This window comes from Aethalodelphis obliquidens, unplaced genomic scaffold (assembly GCF_003676395.1).
Source record: "Aethalodelphis obliquidens isolate GAN/ISIS:26980383/991018 unplaced genomic scaffold, ASM367639v1 scaffold9, whole genome shotgun sequence".
Lineage (NCBI taxonomy): Eukaryota > Metazoa > Chordata > Mammalia > Artiodactyla > Delphinidae > Aethalodelphis > Aethalodelphis obliquidens.
The window spans coordinates 24,237,034-24,251,029 of record NW_020837953.1 but is presented as its reverse complement, the minus strand read 5'-3'; positions in this window follow the sequence as shown (position 1 = coordinate 24,251,029).

Below are 13,996 nucleotides of genomic sequence, written 5' to 3'. Positions count from 1 at the left end.
AGTGCAAGCAAGGACACATGGGAGGGAATGTCAGGAAGTTGTCATGAACACAGGAAGCAAGTAACTTCACCAGTGTGATGGAGGAGGTGTTGAGGTTTTAGGGGATTAATAAATCATACCCCCTTCCCTACAACAGTTCAGAACCAACTGAAAAATAGCCATAGATATCAGATAGTTGGATGAAGAGCAAGATGTCAGTTTTATTGCTGATAAGACTTAGATAAGAGGACTTGCTTAGAAGTGAGGGCAAATGGGAGTGTAACATTCCCCTTTACTTAACATGCTTGCCTTCCTAGTCATAGTAAGCACAGGAAAACCTTGGTTTTCCACAAAGGGAAGAGTCTACTTTTCCAAATGTACTGATTAAGCAATTTAGGATAAAATGGAAAAAAATTAAATCCCATTTAAATAGCATCAAAAATAAAAAGTGTTTAGGAACCAATTTGAAAAAAATGTGCAAGATCTATACATTGAAAACTAGAAAACATTGCTGAAAGAAATTAAAGACCTACATAAATGAAGAGATGCAATACGATCATGGATCAGAAGACTTGATAGTGTTATGGTGTTATTTGTACCCAAATTGATCTATAAATAAATTCCAATAAAAACTCCAGCAGGCTTTTTTCGTAGAAATTTATTGCTAATTCTAAAATTTATTTGGAAATTCAAAGGACCTAGAATAGCCAAAAACAACTTTGAAAAGAAAAACATATTTGGAACTTATCTGTGGAGGATGTAGTCTAAGATGGCCTTATGGTCCCCACATCCTGGTGTTAAGGCATTTGTATAATCCCTCCCCTGTTGAGTGTGGACAGGGCCTGTGACTTGCTTGTAACCAATAAAATACGGCAAACGTGATGGGATGTGATTTTTGTGATTACCTTAATTTATATACGATTCTGTTTGCTAGCAGACTCACTAGAAAGTCCTCCCCACCACCACCACCACCTCGCCCCGTCTCTCTCTCTCTCTCTCCCTTTCGGCTGTGTTGGGGATGCCAATGTGGCAAGGAGTTGTGATGTGAATGGGCTCTAGGACCTGAGGTTGGCCTCCAGCCACCAGTCAACAAAAACAGAAGCTCTTGGTTATACAGTTGCAGTGAAGCAAATGACAAACACAGGAGCTGGAAAGTGGATTTTTTTTCCTAGTCAAGCCTCCAGATGAGAACCCAGCCCAGCCCACACTTTGACTATAGCCTGTGAGATGCTAAGCAGATGATCTAAGACATGCCTGGATCCTTAACCCACAGCAACTATGAGATAATAAACGTATATTGTTTTAAGCCTCCAAACTTGTGGTAATTTGTTATGCAGCAATAGGTAACGAATACACTACCTGATTCAAGACTTATTATAAAGCTACAATAATCAAGACAGTTGGCATCAAGATAGATATATGGAACAGAATAAAGTGTCCAATTGCATAAATGGCTAATTGATTTTCAACACAAGTTCCAGGGCATATTAACTGAAGGAATCTTTTCAAAAACTGGATAGACTTGTGCAAAAAAAAGATGAACTGATGAACCTGACCTTTACCTTTCACCATATATAAAAAGTAGCTCAAAAAGGATGATAGAACTAAATGTAAAAGCTAAAACTGTAAAACTTCTAGAAGAATACATGGAAGAAAATCTCAGTGACCCAGAGTTTTAAAACATAACACAAAAAGCATCAACTACAAAAGAAAAAACAATCAATAAATTGGATTTCATGAAAATTGAAAATCTTGCTCTTCATAAGACACTGCTATGAAAATGAACAGGCAAGCCATAACCTAAAAGAAAATATTTGAAAAATGTATATCTGATAAAGGACTTTATGTAGAATATATGAAGAATTCCTACAACTTAAGAAGACAAATAACCCAATTAAAAATGATTGACAGATTTGAACAGACACTTCACCTAAGAAAATATACAAATGAGGATCTCCCTGGTGGTCCAGCGGTTAAGACTCAGCGCTCCCAATGCAGGGGCCCCGGGTTCAATCCCTGGTCAGGGAACTAGATCCCAAATGCCGTGCCGCAACTAAGACCCGGCGCAGCCAAATAAATACATTTTTTAAAAAAAGAAAAGAAAATATGCAAATGGAAAATAAACATAATTTGTCATTAGGAAAGTGTAAATTGAAACCACAATGAGATACCACCGTACTCCCACTGGAATGACTAAAATTAACAAGATTGTGGGTACCAACTGTTCAGGAGGATGTGGAGCAACTGGAATTCTCATAACACTTGTGAGAATGTAAAGTGAGGCAGTCACTTTGGAAAGCAGGTTGGCTACTTTTTAAAAAGTTAAGTTCTTTTAAAGTTATGCACCTACCCTAAATCCCAGTCATTTGACTCCTAGGTGTTTACCCAAGCAAATGTCCCAAAGACTTGTAGACAAATGTTTATAGCAGTTTTGTTTGTTTGTTTTTTTGCGGTACACGGGCCTCTCACTGTTGTGGCCTCTCCCGTTGCGGAGCACGGGCTCTGGACGCGCAGGCTCAGCGGCCATGGCTCACGGGCCCAGCCGCTCCGCGGCATGTGGGATCTTCCTGGACCGGGGCACGAACCCGTGTCCCCTGCATCGGCAGGCAGACTCTCAGCCATTGCGCCACCAGGGAAGCCCGTTTACAGCAGTTTTATCTGTAATGTTCTCAAACTGAAAACAACACAAATGCCCACCAACATGAGAATGAATAAACAAGTGGTCATATATCCACATAATGGAATACTCTTCAGCATTGAAAAGCAATGAACTCTTTTTTAAAATTTTATTTCTTTATCTATCTATCTATTTATTTATTTTTGGCTGCATTGGGTCCTCGTTGCTGTGCACGGGCCCTCTCCAGTTGCGGTGAGCAGGGACTACTCTTCGTTGCGGTGCCCGGGCTTCTCACTGCCGTGGCCTCTCCTGCTGCGGAGTGCGGGCTCTAGGCTTGCAGGCTTCAGTAGTTGTGGCATGCAGGCTCAGCAGTTGTGGCACACGGGCTCAGTTGCTCCGCGGCATGTGGGATCCTCCCGGACCAGGGCTCGAACCCGTGTCCCCTGCATTGGCAGGTGGATTCCTAACCACTGCCTCACCAGGGAAGCCAGCAATGAACTCTTGATACACACAACTACATAGGTGAATCTCAAAATAATTATGGTAAGAGAAAGAAGCAGCAAAAAAAAAAAAAAAAGAATTTATTCCAGTTATATAAAATACGAGAAAATGAAAACTAATCTTTGATGACAGAAAGAAGATCAGTGGTTGCAGGAGGGGAAGGCAAGGAGTGACAAGACGTAGGATTACCGAGGGTCAGGAGGAAACTTTTGAGGGTGATGGATATGTTAATTGTCTTTTTTTTTTTTTTTTTTTTTTTTTATGGTACACGGGCCTCTCACTGTTGTGGCCTCTCCCGTTGTGGAGCACAGGCTCCGGACGCGCAGGCTCAACGGCCATGGCTCACGGGCCCAGCTGCTCCGCGGCATGGAGGATCTTCCCGGACCGGGGCGTGAACCCGTGTCCCCTGCATCGGCAGGCGGACTCTCAACCACTGCGCCACCAGGGAAGCCCTGTTCATTGTCTTGATTGTAGTGATGGGGTAACGTGTATACTTATGTCAAAACTCATCAGATTGCCCACTTGCAGTTTATTGAATGTCAATTAAACCTCTGCAGAATGGTGAGTGAGCGGTTGCAAAAAGGCCAGCTTTCTGCAACCCTGAGGCTCTGAAATGAGGGGTGGGAGGAGGGGCTAGGTCGCGCATGCTCAGTCCTTCCTCCACACTCACCAATCAGATCCCGGCTGGGCGACCTGACTAGTTGCAGACGCCGATAGACCTCAGAGGCCGCCATGATGAGAAGGAGCCACGTGAGAGGTGCGCAGCCGGGATGCCTGAGGCCTTCCAGAACTCGGTGAGTTTATATCCTGAGGGCACAGAAGCGCCGTGGAAGTACTCTAATCAGGCAAGTGATTTAAGCGGGTGTTCATTTTGAAACGATATTTTGAAGCTCTGTGGAAAATGGGCTCGAGAGGGTGGGGAACGACGCGTCGGGAGGCTGTGGTAATTTTTTTCTTTCTCTTCGTTGGTCTCCTTATTCAACCACGAACTCTTGGAGGGATAGGACTCTTTTGTACTTACCATCAAAGTACCCCTTCCCCACATGCGCCCCGGCCCCATGGCTGGTGGTCAGTAAGTTTTTGTTGAACGGGTTGAGTAATCCCAGGTCACACAAGCTTGTAAGTAAGAGCCGCGTTCGGCTTTAGCACTTTTGGACTCCAAACCCTGAGGTCTTTCTTTCCAAGCATAATGACAATCTAAAAAAAATTTTGGGTGTTCCTTTTGGGATTCAGTAGTCGAATCAATGAGTGACTTCCCTGAAATGCCTGCCATCAGTAATGAGGGGTTTCCAAGGGTGAGTGGAGAGATTGGTGTATTTTTAAAATTATGCAAGATTGATTCAACGAATATTATGTACCTACTCTTCTCTGGGCACTGCATTTGGCTCTGGGTATTTCAGTGAGGAGGGTGGGCATAGTCCCTGCCGTCACGTAAAAGAGACAAAATAATAAACAAGAAAGTGTGCTAAGTGCTCTAAGATCTCTTTCTTTCTCTGAAATTTTGAAATTTTACTGTGATCTGCTCTTGTGTGAGTTTTTTTTTCTCCTTTTTTTCCCTCTCAGTGGGTTGAGCACAGAATTGCCCCCTACAGGAAACTAAGCCTTTTAGGTCTGAGAAAGTTTTTTTGTATTAGATCTTTGATAATTTCTTCTCTTCCATTGTTTCCCTCCTCTCTCCTGAATTGGATCTTCTATTGTTCAGCTGTGGGACCTAATGAGTGGCACCTCTAATTTTATTTCATTCTCTCTTCTATTTTCCATCTCTGCTTTTTGTTCTACTTTATGGGGTCATTATCTCAACTTTATCTTTCGTGTATGAATTTAAAATGTTAGTTATCTTAATATTTTACTCTAAATTGGTCCTGTTGTTGTAGTCTCCTCCTGTTAAATGAGTGCAGTATCTTATTTTTCTGAGAATGTAAAATGCAGTTTGGGGGGAGGTTTTCTTGTGTTCCATTTGCGTGGTCTATATTTCCTTTGAGTTGTGTTTACAGTTTGTTTTGTTCTCTGACTTTCATGTTGGGGCCTCTCCTCAAATAATATTAGCTAAAAAAAAAAAAAAAAAAAAAAAAAAAAATAATATTAGCTAACATTTATTGAGCACTTACAGCATTGTGGGCAAGTTTAAGCTCTTACAAATATTAACTTATTTAATCATCATAATAACTAATGAAGTAGGTGCTACTACCTTCAATTTATAAATGCTGAAATGAAGGAAATGAGAGCTTGAGTAATTTAACAAAGGTCACACAGTTGGAAAGTGGTGGAGCCAAGATATTAACTAACCAAGGCAGTCTGGGACATGTGTTCTTTTTTTTTTTTTAATAATTTTTTTAATTTATTTTTTTGGCTGCATTGGGTCTTCATTGCTGCATCCTCCACAGATAAGGCTTTCTCTAGTTGTGGTGAATGGGGGCTACTCTTTGTTGAGGTATGTGGGCTTCTCATTGCAATGGCTTCTCTCCTTACGGAGCATGGGCTCTAGGGCGTGCGGGCTTCAGTGGTTGTGGCTCACAGGCTCTAGAGCGCAGGCTCAGTAGTTGTGGCGCACAGGCTTAGTTGCTCCATGGCATGTGGGATCTTCCCTGACCAGGGCTTGAACCTGTGTCCCCTGCATTGGCAGGCAGATTCTTTTTAAAAATTTTTTTTAATTAATTAATTTATTTTGGGCTGTGTTGGGTCTTCATTGCTGCACACGGGCTTTCTCTAGTTGCAGTGAGCAGGGACTACTCTTCATTGCCGTGCGCGGGCTTCTCGCTGCGGTGGCTTCTCTTGTTGCAGAGCATGAGCTCTAGGCATGTGGGCTTCAGTAGTTGTGGCATGCAGTCTCTAGAGCGCAGGCTCAGTAGTTGTGGCACACAGGCTTAGTTGGTCCGCAGCGTGTGGGATCTTCCTGGACCAGGGCTCGAACCCGTGTCCCCTGCATTGGCAGGCGGATTCTTAACCACTGCGCCACCAGGGAAATCCGGCAGGCAGATAGATTCTTAACCACTGTGCCACCAGGGAAGTCCCCTAGGACATGTGTTCTTAACCACTATTCTGCACTGCCTCTTATTGATTGATTGATGTACAGTTGATATACAATGTTGTGTTAGTTTCTGGTATACAGCAAAGTGATTCAGTTTTACATATATATATGCACACACACATACATATGCATACACATATATATGTATATTCTTTTTCAGATTCTTTACTATTATAGGTTATTTCAAGATACTGAATAGAGTTCCCTGTGCTATATAGTAGAACCTTGTTGTTTATCTATCTTATGTATAGTAGTGTGTATCTGTTAATCCCAAGCTCCTAATTTATCCCTATCCCCCTTCCCTTTTGGTAACCATAAGTTTGTTTTCTATGTCTGTGAGTCTGTTTCTGTTTTATAAATAAGTTCATTTGTATCTTTTTTTAGATTCCACATATAAGTGATATATGATGTTTGTCTTTCTCTGTCTGACTTCACTTAGTATGATAGTCTCTAGGTCCACCCATGTTGCTGTAAATGGCATTAGTTCATTCATTTTTAGGGCTGAGTAATATTCCATTATATATATATATATATATATATATATATATATATATGCCACATCGTCTTTATCCATTCATCTGTCAATGGACACTTAGATTGCTTCCATGTCTTGGCTATTGTATATAGTGCTGCTATGAACATTGGGGTGCATGTATCTTTTCAAATTAGAGTTTTCTTGGTATATATGCACAGGAGCAGGATTGCTGGATCATATGGTAGCTCTATTTTTAGTTTTTTAAGGAAGCTCCGTACTGTTTTCCATAGTGGCTGCACCAATTTACATTCCCACCAACAGTGTAGGAGGGTTCCCTTTTCTCCACACCCTCTCCAGCGTTTATTATTTGTAGACTTTTTGATGATGGCCGTTCTGACTGGTGTGAGCTGATACCTCATTGTAGTTTTGATTTGCATTTCTCTAATAATTAGCGATGTTGAGCATCTTTTCATGTGCCTGTTGGCATTTTTTAAAAAATTTATTTATTTAATTTATTTTTGACTGTGTTGGGTCTTTGTTGCTGCATGCGGGCTTTCTCTTGTTGTGGCAAGCGGGGGCCACTCTTCATTGAGGTGTGCAGTCTTCTCATTGTGGTGGCTTCTCTTGTTGCAGAGCACGGGCTCTAGGCATGCAGGCTTCAGTAGTTGTGGCACATGGGTTCAGTAGTGGCTCACAGGCTCTAGAGTGCAGGCTCAGTAGTTGTGGCACACAGGCTTAGTTGCTCTGCAGCATGTGGGATCTTTCCGGACCATGGCTCGAACCCGTGTCCCCTGAATTGGCAGGCGGATTCTTAACCACTGTGCCACCAGGGAAGCCCCTGTTGGCCATCGTTATGTCTTCTTTGGATAAATGTCTGTTTAGGTCTTCTGCCCATTTTTTGATTGGGTTGTTTGTTTTTTTGATATTGAACTGTATGAACTGTTTGTTAATGGTTTCCTTTGCTTACACTGCCTCATATTTAAGAATGAGACCTTGCTTCTGATTAAAGATGGTGGATTACACACCCATATTTACCTGTTTCTTCTACTAACCCCACAAAACAAAAATAAATGGATAAAATCATAAGTAAATAAATAATACATTGAAAAAAGGAGAAAACAGTTACAAAATTTTGGAAGTTAGAAAGCCTATGGACCTATGGTCACTGACTTTGCATATCCCAGAAAGCTAAATCCTAAAGTGATGTGGGAGAAAACCAAAAGGCAAACTATTGATAATTTTCCTTGTGGACCACCATCCTTTTCTCTCTCTCAAGCTTTCTTTCACACACATACATACACACACAGACACACACACAGGTTTGGAATAGGAGGCACCAGGAATCTCTGGACATGGGGGTGAAGTGGGGCTGAAAATAGGAAGATAGGTTGAAAGAACGGTAAAAATCTGTTAGATCCTCTCTGGCTTCACAATCGTCAGATGACTGCCCATCTCTGCTACATGCAGCCTGATAGAAGATTGAAGGTTTATTCTCTAGAGAGGATAAAGCAGTCTTAGTCTGGGGGACAGTAAGTATCATTGAGGTACAGAGTACCACACTGAAAACAGGCAGTAAGTGAACGTTTACACATTAAATTGAGGCACTTTAATGTGTATCAATATTAAACAGTTAAATTCTCCCAACAGCCTTATAGATGTGGGTGTTATTGTTTTTCCTGACTTACAGAGGAGAAAACTGAGGCACAGTAAGACTAAATAAGTTGCCTAATATCACATAGATAGTCACAAGAGAATATTTATAACATACATACATATAAAGAAGAATGCTGTAACAGACACCTATAACCCAATCTCCTACCATTCAGTTTACCAAAAAAAAAAAATAATAATAAAGAAAAAGAGGGCTTCCCTGGTGGCGCAGTGGTTGAGAGTCCGCCTGCTGATGCAGGGGACGCGGGTTCGTGCCCCGGTCTGGGAGGGTCCCGCGTGCCGCGGAGCGGCTGGGCCCGTGAGCCATGGCCGCTGGGCCTGCGCGTCCGGAGCCTGTGCTCTGCAGCGGGAGAGGCCACAGCAGTGAGAGGCCCGCTTACCGCAAAATTAAAAAAAAAAAAAAAAAAGAAAAAGAAAAAGAAAAGATAAAGAGAATATTACTTTTATCTTTGTGTTTTTTTTTTTTTAACCTTTTCCTTTTGAGTTGTGTTCCTTCAAAACCCAGTCCCATTCTTTTCCCTCTCAGATGTAACTGCCATCTTGAAATTTGGGTTTATCTTTTCCTTGCTTTTCTTTCTTTCTTTCTTTTTTTAAATAAATATTTGTTTATGTATTTTTGGCTACATTGGGTCTTTGTTGCTAAGCATGGGCTTTCTCTTGTTATGGTGACCAGGGGCTATTCTTCGTTGTGGTGCACGGGCTTCTCATTGCAGTGGCTTCTCTTGTTGCGGAGCATGGATTCTAGGCACGTGGGCTTCAGTAGTTGTGGCATGTGGGCTCAGTTGTTGTGGCTCGTTGGCTCTAAAACACAGGCTCAGTAGCTGTGGCACACGGGCTTAGTTGCTCCATGGCATGTGGAATCTTCCCGGACCAGGGATCGAACCCATGTCCCCTGCATTGGCAGGCGGATTCTTAACCACTGCGCCACCAGGGAAGTCCTCTATGAGATTTTCACAAATGAGGAAATTACAGTTAATAGTGGAACTATGCTTTGCTTGAGATCACATGTTTACATGTGGTAGAACTGAGATTTGACCCAGGTTTGTCTGATTTCAAGTGTTGCAGTATGTAACTGGGTGGAATATTATAAGTCAAAGAGCAGAAACATGGTTGTTTCATGGCTGTTGATAAATATTGCCAAATTGCTTTCCAAAGGATCATACTGGTATAAAATGCCAGTGTATCAGTTCTATCACAATATCTTGATCACTGAGTATGTAATAAAAAATTTTAAATTAATAGATATAGGATTATTATTCTATATTGACTTTCTTAAGAATGAATGATAATTATATAGTCCTACTTATGCAGACAGTCTTTTTCCTTGGCCCATTGATATACTGAGGCCATATTTATTAAAAATACTTTTCCATTGAGCCCCCTTGTGTATTAATGGAGGTGAAGGAAGATAATAGGAGTTAATTCTGCCCCTATCCTTTCCACTGATCAGCAGCTTGGTAACATCCACCCAGATAGATTCTGGGTCGAAAGTTGAGTTGTTATTTACGTTCACTAAGGGATCAAGATAGGACACCACAGGTTGACTAACATCTTTGGGGTTCATTTGGTATAGTATATCTACATCTACTTTTATTTTAAAGAGGATGCCTTTCCTGGACATACCTGACCCTTAACTTCAATATCCCAGAGTTCTGTTCCTAGACATGGATGTTCATAAGATTCTCTAACCCACTCAGGGCCAGCCTATCCAAAGGACTCTCCTGTTCTGCCAGCCCAGGTGTAGGGTTTTGGGGCTTCCATGTGTGCTGCAGAAAGCCCAAAGAAATAGACTTGATCTGGGTCAGTTCCAGCTTGGGTGGAACTTACACTGTGAATCTGCCTTGGATGTCAGAACCAGGGACAGCTCCTTCCATTCCTCCCCCAGCTGCCCCTCCCCTGGCTTCGGCTGGGGAGAGAATGGGCAGATTTGGGAATGGTGTACTTCTCTAGCCTCTTCTCAGTGTTTCTTGCTTCCTTCTTTATGCTAGGATAGCACTACTGATAGTTCCTTGTATAAGTGCTCTTTCTTACTTTCATGCTCTCCGTTAATGCTGCTTAGAATGCCTTTCTCCCATCCTTCCTTTGCCTGGCTAATTCCTGCTCATCCTCCCAGGCCTGTTTAAGTAGGTATCTCTTGTAGGAAACCTACCCTGATTATCCCAGACTGAGTTAGACATATCTCCTCTTAGTTCCCATGGCACCCATGCTTGCCTTTGTCATACTCAAAATTGCATTGAAATGACCATCTGTGCTGTCCAGTGCAGTAGCCATTTGCCACATGTATTAAGCACTTAAATTTGTGGCTAGTCTGAATTAACATGTGTTATGAGTGTAAAATACACACCAGATTTCAAAAACTTATATAAAAAATGTAAAATATTAATAATTTTTATATTGATGACATGTTGAAACGATAATATTTGGAGGTTAAATAAAATATTAAAATCAATTTCACCTGTTTCTTTTTTGCTTTTTATAATGTGGCTGTTAGAAATCCAAAATGACAAATGTATCTCACATGGTATTTATATTGGATAGCACTCAACTGTATGTTTGTCTCTTCTTAGGGGTAGGAACTGGCTCTAATACATCCTTATCTCTTTGTATTTCTAAAGCTCAGTACACAGGGAATGATGGAAATACCTGATGCTAGTCCTCAGAACTTGGGGCTGGAAAACAAGGGTCCAACAGACATCATTACATTATTTGGTTTTTCCATCCAGGAACTTGGCATCTCTCTCTACTTAACTCACTTTTTCTATTTAAGAAAACTCTCTTTAAGAGTTTTCACTTTTAACTCTACTTAACTTACTTTTTTCTATGTCTTATTGATTCTTACAGATTTTCTTATAGAACACAAGCATCTCATTAAATTTATTTCTAAGTATTTTAAATGAGATATTTTACCCTTATAGTTTCTAATTAGTTATTACTTATACCAGTAGTGAATGCTATAGATTTCTGCTTATTTTCTTGAATCTTTCCACTTAGTCTTACTAATTTTAACATTAGCAAGACTGTATATTCCTATTATATAATTGCAACAACTGCAATAAAGATTTTTTCTTATATACTTAAATTTATTTCTCTCTCTCTCTCTGTCTCTGACTCCCTCTGCTCTGGCTAAAATATCCAAAGCAGTATTAAAATAGTATTAGTGGTGAAGAGTGACCTCATTTATTCCTTAAAAACAGGAAAGCATCTCTGCTTCTCCACTAGCTAAAGATAGATATTCTATTATCTTGTTAATATTATTATTATTAATAATAATTATATAATAATTAAATAAATATTAATAAATAATAAAATATAATGTAAATTATAATTATAAATAAATAATAAATATAATTAAATAATAATATAATAATAATTAATAATATTATTATTATTCTATTATCTTGATTTTAATGATTTTTATTAAGAATGGGTCTTGGGCTTCCCTGGTGGCGCAGTGGTTGAGAGTCCGCCTGCCGATGCAGGGGACACGGGTTCGTGCCCCGGTCCGGGAAGATCCCACATGCCACGGAGTGGCTGGGCCTGTGAGCCATGGCCGCTGAACCTGCACGTTCGGAGCCTGTGCTCCGCGGCGGGAGAGGCCACAACAGTGAGAGGCCCGCGTACAGCAAAAAAAATAAAAAATTAAAAAAATTTTAAAAAGAATGGGTCTTAAAATTTATGAAATATTTTAATCTATTACAATTATCCTGTTTATTTTTTGTTAATCTACCTATATGGTATATATTTATTTTTGAACCATTCCTGAATTACCCTTATGCTTGTGATATGCTGCTCTTTTAATAATAATGTCATATAGTGTTATGAAGAGTGTTGACCTTGGAACCATCCAGCATGGGTTCATGTTCTGCCTCTGCTAGTTGTAAGCTGTGTGATCTTGAGCAAGTTACTTAGCCTCTCTGTGTCTTCATTTTTTTAAAATTTTTTTAATTTTTAAAAAAATTTATTTTATTCATTTTTGGCTGTGTTGGGTCTTCGTTGCTGCGCGTGGGCTTTCTCTAGTTGCGGCGAGCGGGGGCTACTCCGTTGCGGTGCGCGAGCTTCTCATTGCAGTGGCTTCTCTCATTGTGGAGCACGGGCTCTAGGCGCACGGGCTTCAGTAGTTGCGGCACGCGGGGCTCAGTAGTTGTTGCTCACGGGCTCTAGAGCACAGGCTCAGTAGTTGTGGCACACGAGCTTAGTTGCTCCGCGGCATGTGGGATCTTCCCGGACCAGGGATCAAACCTGTGTCCCTGCATTGGCAGGCGGATTCTCAGCCACTGTGCCACCGGGGAAGCCCTTCATTTTTTAAAAAATTAATTAGCTAATTTGGCTGCGCTGGGTCTTAGTTGCAGCACGTGGGATCTTTGTTGCGGTGTGTGGGATCTTTTTTAGTTGCTGCATGCAGGATCTAGTTTCCCGACCAGGGATCAAACCTGGGCCCCCTGCATTGGGAGCATGGAGTCCTAACTGCTGGACCACCAGGGAAGTCCCTCTGTGTCTTTATTTTTAATGATAGTATCTGCCTGTGCTGTTTATTTACCTATTGCTTCTTAGCCCAAGCTCACCTATATGTTCTATGATGCACCAGGATTTTTGTGAGGTTTATGTGAGTTAACTTATGTAAAGTGTTGGAACAGTGCCTGACACTTAATATTAAGTAAATACTTAATAATGTTAAGTGTTAATATTATTATCATAATTTTAATTATTCTCTTACAGAATTCTGTAGGCTAGTATTTGACTTGTGATTTTTGCATCCATATTCCTGAGATCTCTTTTTGTAATATCATCATATGATAAGAGGTGTGGGTCTTTATCTGCTATTGTGAACAAATTGGGAAAATTCCCGTTTTTCTCATGTTCTAGAACCATTCATATAACATGGAACAGAATTATCTCTTTAAGGAATGGTTGGAAATATTACACAGTAAACCTTCTGGGCCAGATGTTGTTTGGTAATTTTTGATAGTTTTCTCAGTGTCCTCCTTAATTGTTGCTCAATTCTTGCTTTTTATTCTGTTTTGAATTTTTTAAAGGAAAAAAATTATAGTTTAAACTTTTGATCAGGTATCAGATTCATTAGTCTATAGTTATGTAAAAAAATTCCCTTGTATTTGTTAAATCTCTGTGATGAGTTTTAAAATTGGCGAGATAAATATGTTCACTGTCTTGATTGTGATGATGGTTTCACAGATCGATACATATGTTAGAATTGATTAAATTGTATACTTTATGTGCAGTTTATGTATGTCAATGATAGCATAATTTTAAAAAGTCTACCAATTGCATAAATCTTTTCAAAGTACAAGGTAACATTTATTAATTCCATTGTTCATGATTTCTGATTTTTAGAATTATCTCCTGAAATATTATACAAGAAATACATTTTATTATAGATAAAAAGAGATGGTGCATGCAGGAGGTGTTAGTGATTCATTTTCTGATAATAGGGTATACGATTTGTTTTATGTCTACTATACTACCTTGATTTCATTGTTCCCAGGCTGTTCTTTTAATATTTTAAAAAAGGAAAATATAGATGGAGATACAGTTTTTTTCTTAGGCCATTCTTGTTGTTTTGGGGCCAGGAAACTCTGCGTTTAGGGAAGGTGTGTAAGTGGAAAGATCTGAGGTCTGGCCTACGTAGCAGAGGCCCTTGGGTGTGACTTAGCTATGGATTGAGGTGGAAGGATTGAACTGGAAACAGAAGGAGCCAATAAGCTTTCTG